Source organism: Triticum aestivum, chromosome 3A (assembly GCF_018294505.1).
Source record: "Triticum aestivum cultivar Chinese Spring chromosome 3A, IWGSC CS RefSeq v2.1, whole genome shotgun sequence".
In the NCBI taxonomy this organism is placed as follows: Eukaryota; Viridiplantae; Streptophyta; class Magnoliopsida; order Poales; family Poaceae; genus Triticum; species Triticum aestivum.
The window spans coordinates 738496848-738507814 of record NC_057800.1 but is presented as its reverse complement, the minus strand read 5'-3'; the positions used below and the strand labels follow the sequence as shown (position 1 = coordinate 738507814).

Genomic DNA, 10967 nt, shown 5'->3' with positions numbered 1-10967 from the left:
GGAATGTCACTGCTTTTATCATGGCATCCAACACTTGCAGATGTGACTCAAAAGGGGGTTCTGAAGTTGATGAACTTGGATGTCCTAACAGTCTACCATACCAACAACCGTCTCCAAGTACACGAACTTGAAGAATTTCTTAGATTCAGACACACCTTCAGTTATAGATACTTGCTTTGTTCTCTAGAATTCCTATACATTTTAAGCGGATGAGCTGCCCATATATCCATTAGGAAATGATGGAGATGACCCTTTTTAAAATGATGTTTCAGGAAAAAAAATCCAATAAAGATCAGGGTGCCAGCAACGTTTCTATTATGTTTCAGGAGAAATTTGGATTTTTTGGACAGTTATTGCAGCCATCTTTATGAATGAGTATAAAAACAACACTATGAGGTAATGCAAGGATGAGGGTGCCTCTTTTTTCATAATATTCGAACATATGGGCTACTCAAGGCTTTATGTTGTTTTTCAATCTAAGGCACGTGAAACTTTACTGTCATTATTTTACATACCAATATCATTGCTTCCTCCAATTTCAATTGATTTTGATTTCTTGATTCATGTGTGTATAGGACAAAGAGGAGATAAAGGAGTATTGGAAATCTTAAAACCAGCCCCCCCCCCCCCCCCCCAAACAAAAAAACCCTCTCTGGCTCGAGAAAGAAGGAAAAAATTGGCATGATCTGTTCGATCTACTACAGGTAATTTCGTCTTCTATTGTGCACACACTATATCTTCATATAAAAATAATCTAGAGGCTTGTTCTCGAAAGAAGCAATTCTTCTCTTCAATTCAAACAGTTGCAAGCAAGATTCTGAAATAACTGTGCAGTCTTCCTTTCTTTCTTTCTCATGTCTATACCTACTATTAAAGAGAATAACACTTCTTCCTCCTGATTTTTTGTACATTTGTCTTCCTTTCTTTCGTATGTCAAAAGTGCCTTCGTCCGTCAGGTGTGGGACAAGGGGATCGAACTCCTAACCTGGGCTCTGTTACGAGCAACAACTACCACCGAGCTAGCATCAGGTTGTGTTCCTAAAGAATTTCTTAGATTCATACACACCTTCAGTTATAGATACTTGCTTTGTTCTCTAGAATTCCTATACATTTTAAGCGGATGAGCTGCCCATATATCCATTAGGAAATGATGGAGGTGACCCTTTTTAAAATGATGTTTCAGGAAAAAAAATCCAATAAAGATCAGGGTGCCAGCAACGTTTCTATTATGTTTCAGGAGAAATTTGGATTTTTTGGACAGTTATTGCAGCCATCTTTATGAATGAGTATAAAAACAACACTATGAGGTAATGCAAGGATGAGGGTGCCTCTTTTTTCATAATATTCGAACATATGGGCTACTCAAGGCTTTATGTTGTTTTTCAATCTAAGGCACGTGAAACTTTACTGTCATTATTTTACATACCAATATCATTGCTTCCTCCAATTTCAATTGATTTTGATTTCTTGATTCATGTGTGTATAGGACAAAGAGGAGATAAAAGGAGTATTGGAAATCTTAAAACCAGCCCCCCCCCCCCCCCAAAAAAAACCCTCTCTGGCTCGAGAAAGAAGGAAAAAATTGGCATGATCTGTTCGATCTACTACATGTAATTTCGTCTTCTATTGTGCACACACTATATCTTCATATAAAAATAATCTAGAGGCTTGTTCTCGAAAGAAGCAATTCTTCTCTTCAATTCAAACAGTTGCAAGCAAGATTCTGAAATAACTGTGCAGTCTTCCTTTCTTTCTTTCTCATGTCTATACCTACTATTAAAGAGAATAACACTTCTTCCTCCTGATTTTTTGTACATTTGTCTTCCTTTCTTTCGTATGTCAAAAGTGCCTTCGTCCGTCAGGTGTGGGACAAGGGGATCGAACTCCTAACCTGGGCTCTGTTACGAGCAACAACTACCACCGAGCTAGCATCAGGTTGTGTTCCTAAAGAATTTCTTAGATTCATACACACCTTCAGTTATAGATACTTGCTTTGTTCTCTAGAATTCCTATACATTTTAAGCGGATGAGCTGCCCATATATCCATTAGGAAATGATGGAGGTGACCCTTTTTAAAATGATGTTTCAGGAAAAAAAATCCAATAAAGATCAGGGTGCCAGCAACGTTTCTATTATGTTTCAGGAGAAATTTGGATTTTTTGGACAGTTATTGCAGCCATCTTTATGAATGAGTATAAAAACAACACTATGAGGTAATGCAAGGATGAGGGTGCCTCTTTTTTCATAATATTCGAACATATGGGCTACTCAAGGCTTTATGTTGTTTTTCAATCTAAGGCACGTGAAACTTTACTGTCATTATTTTACATACCAATATCATTGCTTCCTCCAATTTCAATTGATTTTGATTTCTTGATTCATGTGTGTATAGGACAAAGAGGAGATAAAAGGAGTATTGGAAATCTTAAAACCAGCCCCCCCCCCCCCAAAAAAAACCCTCTCTGGCTCGAGAAAGAAGGAAAAAATTGGCATGATCTGTTCGATCTACTACATGTAATTTCGTCTTCTATTGTGCACACACTATATCTTCATATAAAAATAATCTAGAGGCTTGTTCTCGAAAGAAGCAATTCTTCTCTTCAATTCAAACAGTTGCAAGCAAGATTCTGAAATAACTGTGCAGTCTTCCTTTCTTTCTTTCTCATGTCTATACCTACTATTAAAGAGAATAACACTTCTTCCTCCTGATTTTTTGTACATTTGTCTTCCTTTCTTTCGTATGTCAAAAGTGCCTTCGTCCGTCAGGTGTGGGACAAGGGGATCGAACTCCTAACCTGGGCTCTGTTACGAGCAACAACTACCACCGAGCTAGCATCAGGTTGTGTTCCTAAAGAATTTCTTAGATTCATACACACCTTCAGTTATAGATACTTGCTTTGTTCTCTAGAATTCCTATACATTTTAAGCGGATGAGCTGCCCATATATCCATTAGGAAATGATGGAGGTGACCCTTTTTAAAATGATGTTTCAGGAAAAAAAATCCAATAAAGATCAGGGTGCCAGCAACGTTTCTATTATGTTTCAGGAGAAATTTGGATTTTTTGGACAGTTATTGCAGCCATCTTTATGAATGAGTATAAAAACAACACTATGAGGTAATGCAAGGATGAGGGTGCCTCTTTTTTCATAATATTCAAACATATGGGCTACTCAAGGCTTTATGTTGTTTTTCAATCTAAGGCACGTGAAACTTTACTGTCATTATTTTACATACCAATATCATTGCTTCCTCCAATTTCAATTGATTTTGATTTCTTGATTCATGTGTGTATAGGACAAAGAGGAGATAAAAGGAGTATTGGAAATCTTAAAACCAGCCCCCCCCCCCCCAAAAAAAACCCTCTCTGGCTCGAGAAAGAAGGAAAAAATTGGCATGATCTGTTCGATCTACTACAGGTAATTTCGTCTTCTATTGTGCACACACTATATCTTCATATAAAAATAATCTAGAGGCTTGTTCTCGAAAGAAGCAATTCTTCTCTTCAATTCAAACAGTTGCAAGCAAGATTCTGAAATAACTGTGCAGTCTTCCTTTCTTTCTTTCTCATGTCTATACCTACTATTAAAGAGAATAACACTTCTTCCTCCTGATTTTTTGTACATTTGTCTTCCTTTCTTTCGTATGTCAAAAGTGCCTTCGTCCGTCAGGTGTGGGACAAGGGGATCGAACTCCTAACCTGGGCTCTGTTACGAGCAACAACTACCACCGAGCTAGCATCAGGTTGTGTTCCTAAAGAATTTCTTAGATTCATACACACCTTCAGTTATAGATACTTGCTTTGTTCTCTAGAATTCCTATACATTTTAAGCGGATGAGCTGCCCATATATCCATTAGGAAATGATGGAGGTGACCCTTTTTAAAATGATGTTTCAGGAAAAAAATCCAATAAAGATCAGGGTGCCAGCAACGTTTCTATTATGTTTCAGGAGAAATTTGGATTTTTTGGACAGTTATTGCAGCCATCTTTATGAATGAGTATAAAAACAACACTATGAGGTAATGCAAGGATGAGGGTGCCTCTTTTTTCATAATATTCGAACATATGGGCTACTCAAGGCTTTATGTTGTTTTTCAATCTAAGGCACGTGAAACTTTACTGTCATTATTTTACATACCAATATCATTGCTTCCTCCAATTTCAATTGATTTTGATTTCTTGATTCATGTGTGTATAGGACAAAGAGGAGATAAAAGGAGTATTGGAAATCTTAAAACCAGCCCCCCCCCCCCCCCCCCCCCCCCCCAAAAAAAACCCTCTCTGGCTCGAGAAAGAAGGAAAAAATTGGCATGATCTGTTCGATCTACTACAGGTAATTTCGTCTTCTATTGTGCACACACTATATCTTCATATAAAAATAATCTAGAGGCTTGTTCTCGAAAGAAGCAATTCTTCTCTTCAATTCAAACAGTTGCAAGCAAGATTCTGAAATAACTGTGCAGTCTTCCTTTCTTTCTTTCTCATGTCTATACCTACTATTAAAGAGAATAACACTTCTTCCTCCTGATTTTTTGTACATTTGTCTTCCTTTCTTTCGTATGTCAAAAGTGCCTTCGTCCGTCAGGTGTGGGACAAGGGGATCGAACTCCTAACCTGGGCTCTGTTACGAGCAACAACTACCACCGAGCTAGCATCAGGTTGTGTTCCTAAGTTCTGATTCGTCTGTCTATTAAATAGTCCCCTCTGCTTTCTAAAACCCTAACTGATCAATTTATATACTCCCTCCGTCCGGAAATCTTGTTGGAGAAATGGATATATCTAGACATACTTTAGTTCTAGATACATTCATTTGCCAGAGGGAGTATGTCTTTGACTTGAAATCAGTAAACCACCTTGAGGTTCAATAAACAGAGTGTAGTGGGTCCTGTTTAATTACAAATATCATCAGGAATGAATTACCTCCATTGAGGGCATGTATATGAACGAGGGACAAGGCAAATGGACGCCGGAACCGCATATACATATGAACAAGGCGGGATTCAGGAAGGAAAAGAGAGGAAGCAAGGCGGGATTGAGTTCTCTCGCACCATGCGACGGAGGCAGGGGTCTGATGGATGAGCGGTGGTGCCGAGAGGGAGAGAGACTGCCAGGAGGAGAGTTTGGAGAGCCGCACCGTTGTGGGCAATACACTTTCTTCTCATAACATAATACGCTTTTACGACTTGTATAGACAAAATCGTAATATAAACGAGGTGGTACTAATTTGAGCCCCCACTTTGTTTTACCAAAAAAAAAACCTCTATTAAACCAAAACTACCAAACGAATCCTCCGCCTCCTCGTCTGCTCTCGCCATCGCCCGCAGAGCTCCACCCAATCCCTCGCTCGCTCGGTGAGATCCAAGGCGGCCGCGTCGGCTGGGAGCGGACCCACGCGGGAGGAGGAGTTCGGCGAGCATGAGCTGGAGGTGGCAGCCATTCTCGCGGACCTGTCGTCCATCGTGCGGGCCAGCAGCAGGAGCAGGCGCGGCCGGAGATCCCCTCGTGGAGCCGGCGCCGGCCGAGGAAGGCCCTAGCGGCTCCGCCGGCCAAGAAGCCCGCGGCCGATAGCCCGGACACCCCGCTCGCCTTCCTTGACGACGACGAGGCGGCGGCAGCGCAGGACAAGGTGAGCCGCCGGGCGCGAGATCTGCACCCGCCCGCCTCCCTCCGCCAATTCGGCCTGCTTCTATTACAATTTCTTGCTGCTCGTTGACGTGTTCCTCCTCTCCCTCTGCCTCCGCTCAGTCGGCGCAGGAGCAGCGCGGCGATTTTGACGAGTAGGAGATGGAGCGCGTCACAAGCACCTTGGCTGCACCCTGAGGTTATCCATCAGGCAAACTGTCATCGCACTGTCGTTCACGATGCTGCTCCCAAGCCTCCCGACGAGATTGTGCGAGTTGCAACTTACATGACGCAGATTCTTTTGCTATACTTCGGAAGCCGGCAATAGCAGCGGCAACGTCGACGCAGCCACGGGCTGGACAAAACTTGATTAGCTTATTACTACATCAATAATTTGTGCCTGTAGGACTCTTTCACAAATCATGTCAACGAGACTAGCAATTTGAAGAGGCTGCTGCACATGATATGAAGATATTGGCATATACAGTCCCAAACATAAGTTTCAAAATAGCAGGTCCGTTGTAGCAGTGAATTTTTCTAATGTACTGTAACCTCATTTGCATCTACCTAACCTTTCATCTTCAATTTTTGTATGCATCTGGGCCCAAGTAGTTAAATAGTACATTAGTGTAGACAAAGAAGAGTTGAGCTTCCAGTACGCCATTATAACCACCATTCCTAACTAGCTCTCTCTGGTTGGTTGAAGGTGTGGAGTTTAGCCCTGTTCCGCTGTATGGAAAGCCATGACCTCCACACAGATGATGCAAGAGGAAACAAGCTAGACTCACAACTTTAGTTTTCAGGCATCTTCACCAACAAATATTACCCTGGCACTGACAGGTTGTTAGTATTATATAAGTATACTTGTTCAGCCTGTGCTGGTCTGAATATCTAAACAAGGAAGCAGGCTCAGTTGCTCACCAACCTACTATTGCTGCCAACAAGTAGCCAGAAGCCCATAGAAGACATTTGCATTGATCACAGAAAAATGAAGTATTGAATTTGTAGGACATTGTCATCCTAATCTGGTTCCCACATATTCAAGATGTGGAGATTAGATCTTTGCTCCAACAAAGCCATGACCTTCAATTTTGTTGTTAATTTAACAGCTGTTTTGATTGTGCCGATCGATCGGCTTATAAGAGCCAATTTGGTTTCTTGTGAACTAGAGCATCCTATTTTTCATGATTATATTAAGAGCTTCCTATTTTTCATGATTATATTAAGAACTCACAGATCTCCTTCACAGCCACACCTAACCTGCACATCATCTAGATTCAAGAGAGCCCTACTACTGCATCCACCCTAAAACCAATGTAAAAACAAGGGAAGTTCTAACCCGATATCTCCGTCTCCTGTGAACAAATTTTAAGCTCGATTGATGGCAAGTGCATTGCATGTGTAAGTAATCTGGGTTGAACGTACTTGAGGTCTTCCATCACTTTTATTACTTGAATAGAAATTGTGCACATTGCACGAACTACCCATTAATGGGCAGCTGATATATATGATGCTTGGTTCATAATAGCTACTTGAGGTTATCCCTTCAGCTATATTTTTCGTACTCCCTACTTTTGTGAGATCTGAACTGGTAGAGAAAACAGACCGGGATATTCGGTTCCTACCTAGAGATGCAGTGAGGACTTACTGTATTGATTAGTCATTTGAAGAGTTAACTAGAAAGCATTTAGTATGTCTTCAGTTATGTTGTCGTGGGGCTGTGCACACGATTGACAGACAAAAAAACAGCACCGTGCATTGTTTTTTTACATGCATGCAGCATGTGCAACAAATTTGCTACTATGGACTAAAAACAATCACCAACTAGCTGAATCAACGGACACTCTATGGGAAGGAGAACAAGCATACTAAATAACGCGAAGCAGAGTAATTCCAAGATATTTTGAGAATTCATTGCAGTGGACTGTGTTGTGATTCGATTTTTCTTAACCTTGATAATATTGTCTTGGATTTGAAATGATGGTATACATTTATTCTTCTTCTTTTGTATAGTTGTGAAGACCAAACTTAAAAAGTTGTACCGGTTGTGATTTCAATCGAGTTTGAGGCTTCTGTCAAATATAATTACGTTCCCTGCTGATTATAATTTTGTTCACGTAGATGCATGAAGTTTCTTGTTCGTTTTATTTGGAAATAATCTCGATTTATTCTACCATCTTGATCGTAAAGCGACATTTTTCTCCTGACACTGTTCGCTGGTCACTGTGGTGAACCGAACAGCAAATCAAGGACGAAAGGAGCCTCATTGGGCTAGAGAGAGTTTTCTTTCTCCCGTTGCAACGCACGGGCATTTTTTGCTTGTAATAATAAAGCACAGATTGACTTTGTCGGGTTCACCGTCACAATACGCTTCTTTCCATGAATTTACGCTTTTAGTTTAAATTTAAAACGTATACACGAGGTGGTACTAATAAAATTTGATGCGCCGCACGCTAGCCTCGCTAAAAAACCTATCACGAAACCTGGGCCCGCCCAGCAAGGATACGATCGGCCAGCTAAAAAAGGAATAAAGCCAACGATCGAAGCGGGGATCGAACACAAGACTTCACGCAAGAAACCACCCTGAAAGGACGAACTGAGCTAGCGCCGGTTATCTTGAACAATCAGCCAAAATTTCTTATGTTAATCGACTTCGCGCGTCTAGCATAATTTCTAGGTTGATCTTTCTTGGGCCTCAGTCCATCCATCCATCCTTTGCGACGAGGCCCAAGAATACGGTAAAAATAATTACTCAATCGAACTCCTAATTCTAACCTCACAAACTGTTCACAAGATAATCCCATATCGTTTTTCTTTATAAAATCCCACCAGTTTAAATATGTTAGTGAGCTCAAAACAATAAGCAGCCTCGAATCAAGGAGTCTTTTAAAGAAGGAATTAATGGGAGAAAGACCCAACATATATTGACCTAAATAGGTGTTTACAAAGAGAGAAGTCGGAAGGGAAAGGAAGGAGGGAGGGCAAAGAAAAGGGAGAAGCACACAAGGAGATCGAGACCACGAGGTGCATGGTATAATAATAGAAGGACGGATTGCGGAATTGTTTAAGAAGGAATCAACGTTAAACGTAATTAAAGGGTGGGGATCAATATACTTGAATGGGCTGGTTAGTTTCTCGGCCAACAATTATGTGTAGTGTTACTCGGTGGGATGTGCTCTGGCAAAAAGAAACTGCGACCATTTTTTTATCAAGCATTCTGACTTGAGAAGAAATACAAAAATATGACAACTTATTTCATGGAGGAGCCGATGGCTTCATGACATCAGAAATTATCACCATCCTAAATGGTACGTGTAGGGTGTAGCTCACGGAGAGTGTACCTGATGACCAGGTCGACGGGATTAGTTTTCAAAGTATAAACACTCCCTTGCGCTGGCGTGTCTCAATTGCAGGTGTGTCATGTAGAGGCAGAGATCACCGTGGTCGGATTGGTCACGTTCGAACACATTGCCTTCAGGTGGACACTGTGGCCACTATTGATGATGATGGGAAGGAGTATAATTTCAAATAGAGGGCATAGACCTTCGTACGTGCTCATATGTCCTGGGCCAAATTGGACATCTACCATGTTTGTCCATGGCCCAACAATTCTGGCCCACGTATCAAAAAAAATATTTGCTGGTGAAGGTATCAAACTCACAACCTCCAGGTTAGTAAACAATATTGTGGCCACTGAACTAGCCCCTGTTCTGTGTAGGAATCAAAGTTGATTGCGTTGTTAAATTATCCCACGCTCCCTTACATACAATATACCCAACTTATATACGTCTCTCAGTTCCCTCAGTATCAGGAAGAGGTCTCGAGGATTATGACAGAGAAGAGCTCGTGGAAGGAAGAGAGGCTAACGAAGGAAATATATATATATATATATATATATATATATATATATGTAGAGGCTCAGAAAGGAAAGACGTGGCTAAGCTAAGGAAGGAAATAGACGGTAAATATGGGCTGCTGGAAAGAGAGGGTAACATGGGCTGCTATTATGTGGGCTATTAAACGATTTATGAGGACGTGAATAATTTAAGGACGGCGGATATGCATGTTGATTGATTCACGTTGCCTGTGATGCCCTGATCAATGGATGAAAAATAGCTGGAGGGACTAAGAGAAGAGGATGTGAATAATTCAAACTCGCTCAATGGATGAAAAATAGCTGGAGGGACTAAGAGAAAAGAGGATGTAAATACTTCAAACTCGCCATGCACATGCCAGGTTGAAAGGCTAAGGATAAAATGTTGCCACACACCAGTATCGGACATAAACGTGAAGAGGATGAAAAATGGCTTTATGTCTGTGCCAGTTTGAAAATAACTAAACGTGAAGAGGTTTTGACGCTGATCTTTGTTAACTGAAGTTGGATTTGGTGTTTGTTTGTGTCCTTCAGAGACTGGTAGAGTGGTACTAACTACTATCCGACATAAAAGCCGGAAAGGAAATGAACACCATCCATAGTCCAAATTGGATACGACATTTTTGGACTAACATATTTACACATGTTAGCACACTCGCGGGAAGCATGGTAATAACTACTACAACATAAAGCTAGAAAAGAAATGAACACCATCCATAGTCCAAATAGGATTGCACATTGCTAGACTAACATTATGTACATAGGTTAGCACACACGCGGGAAGCATATACGATTGACAGCCAGATGGGTCTTTGCTACTGTATAATGGGCCCGAATCTATTATTGCAAAAAAAAGTTAATGCTGCCAGCCTGGGCGATCGAACCCAGGACCATCATTCCTTTGCAAAGGCTGCATCCAACTGCTCTACTCTACAACTGTTTGAAAATTAAGGGTTGGCTACGTACTGAAATATTCCAACATTGTTTGTCCCCGGCTGGGTCTGTCTGGCGCGCATGCAAAATCAGCCCAACAGTCCATTAATTTACGTATTATAAATAGCCCCACCTTGCTATCTTACATTAAATTCTTCTAATTTATATATCTTCTAGGTTCCTGGGTCTCAAGGAGTGACTCGGGAATCAAAAGTATTTCAAATGATCTAACGGATTAGATCTCAGAGAGGGAAAAGGATGAAGCAGAGGAAGAGACACATATAATAGCGACTAATTAGTAAGGAGAAAGGAAGGTTGTCTTGAAAGAGGGATAACGTCGCTGTGATGGAAAACATGCACATGTTGCATTAATCATGGTCGGACTCGACGACTCAAGGGCACAGGCACCCGCGAACCAAGGACTTCGTTAATTTCAAGATGATATGCCAGCTCAGTCTTTCCGAGGTGCTCATAGGGGTAGGGTGTGCGTGTATGCGTTCATAGAGGTGAGTGTATGCGTGTGCATATGAGCGTTTG

At 41.2% G+C, this 10967-nt stretch overlaps 1 long non-coding RNA gene across 1 annotated transcript; it reads left to right on the top strand.

Annotated features, from left to right (window-relative positions):
• The first annotated feature begins 5289 nt into the window (after positions 1–5289).
• LOC123059598 (uncharacterized) lies at positions 5290–6856 on the top strand. Its single transcript, XR_006427492.1, has 3 exons — positions 5290–5627; positions 5747–6137; positions 6330–6856. It is a non-coding gene; the product is annotated as an uncharacterized lncRNA (long non-coding RNA).
• The last annotated feature ends 4111 nt before the right edge of the window (positions 6857–10967 follow it).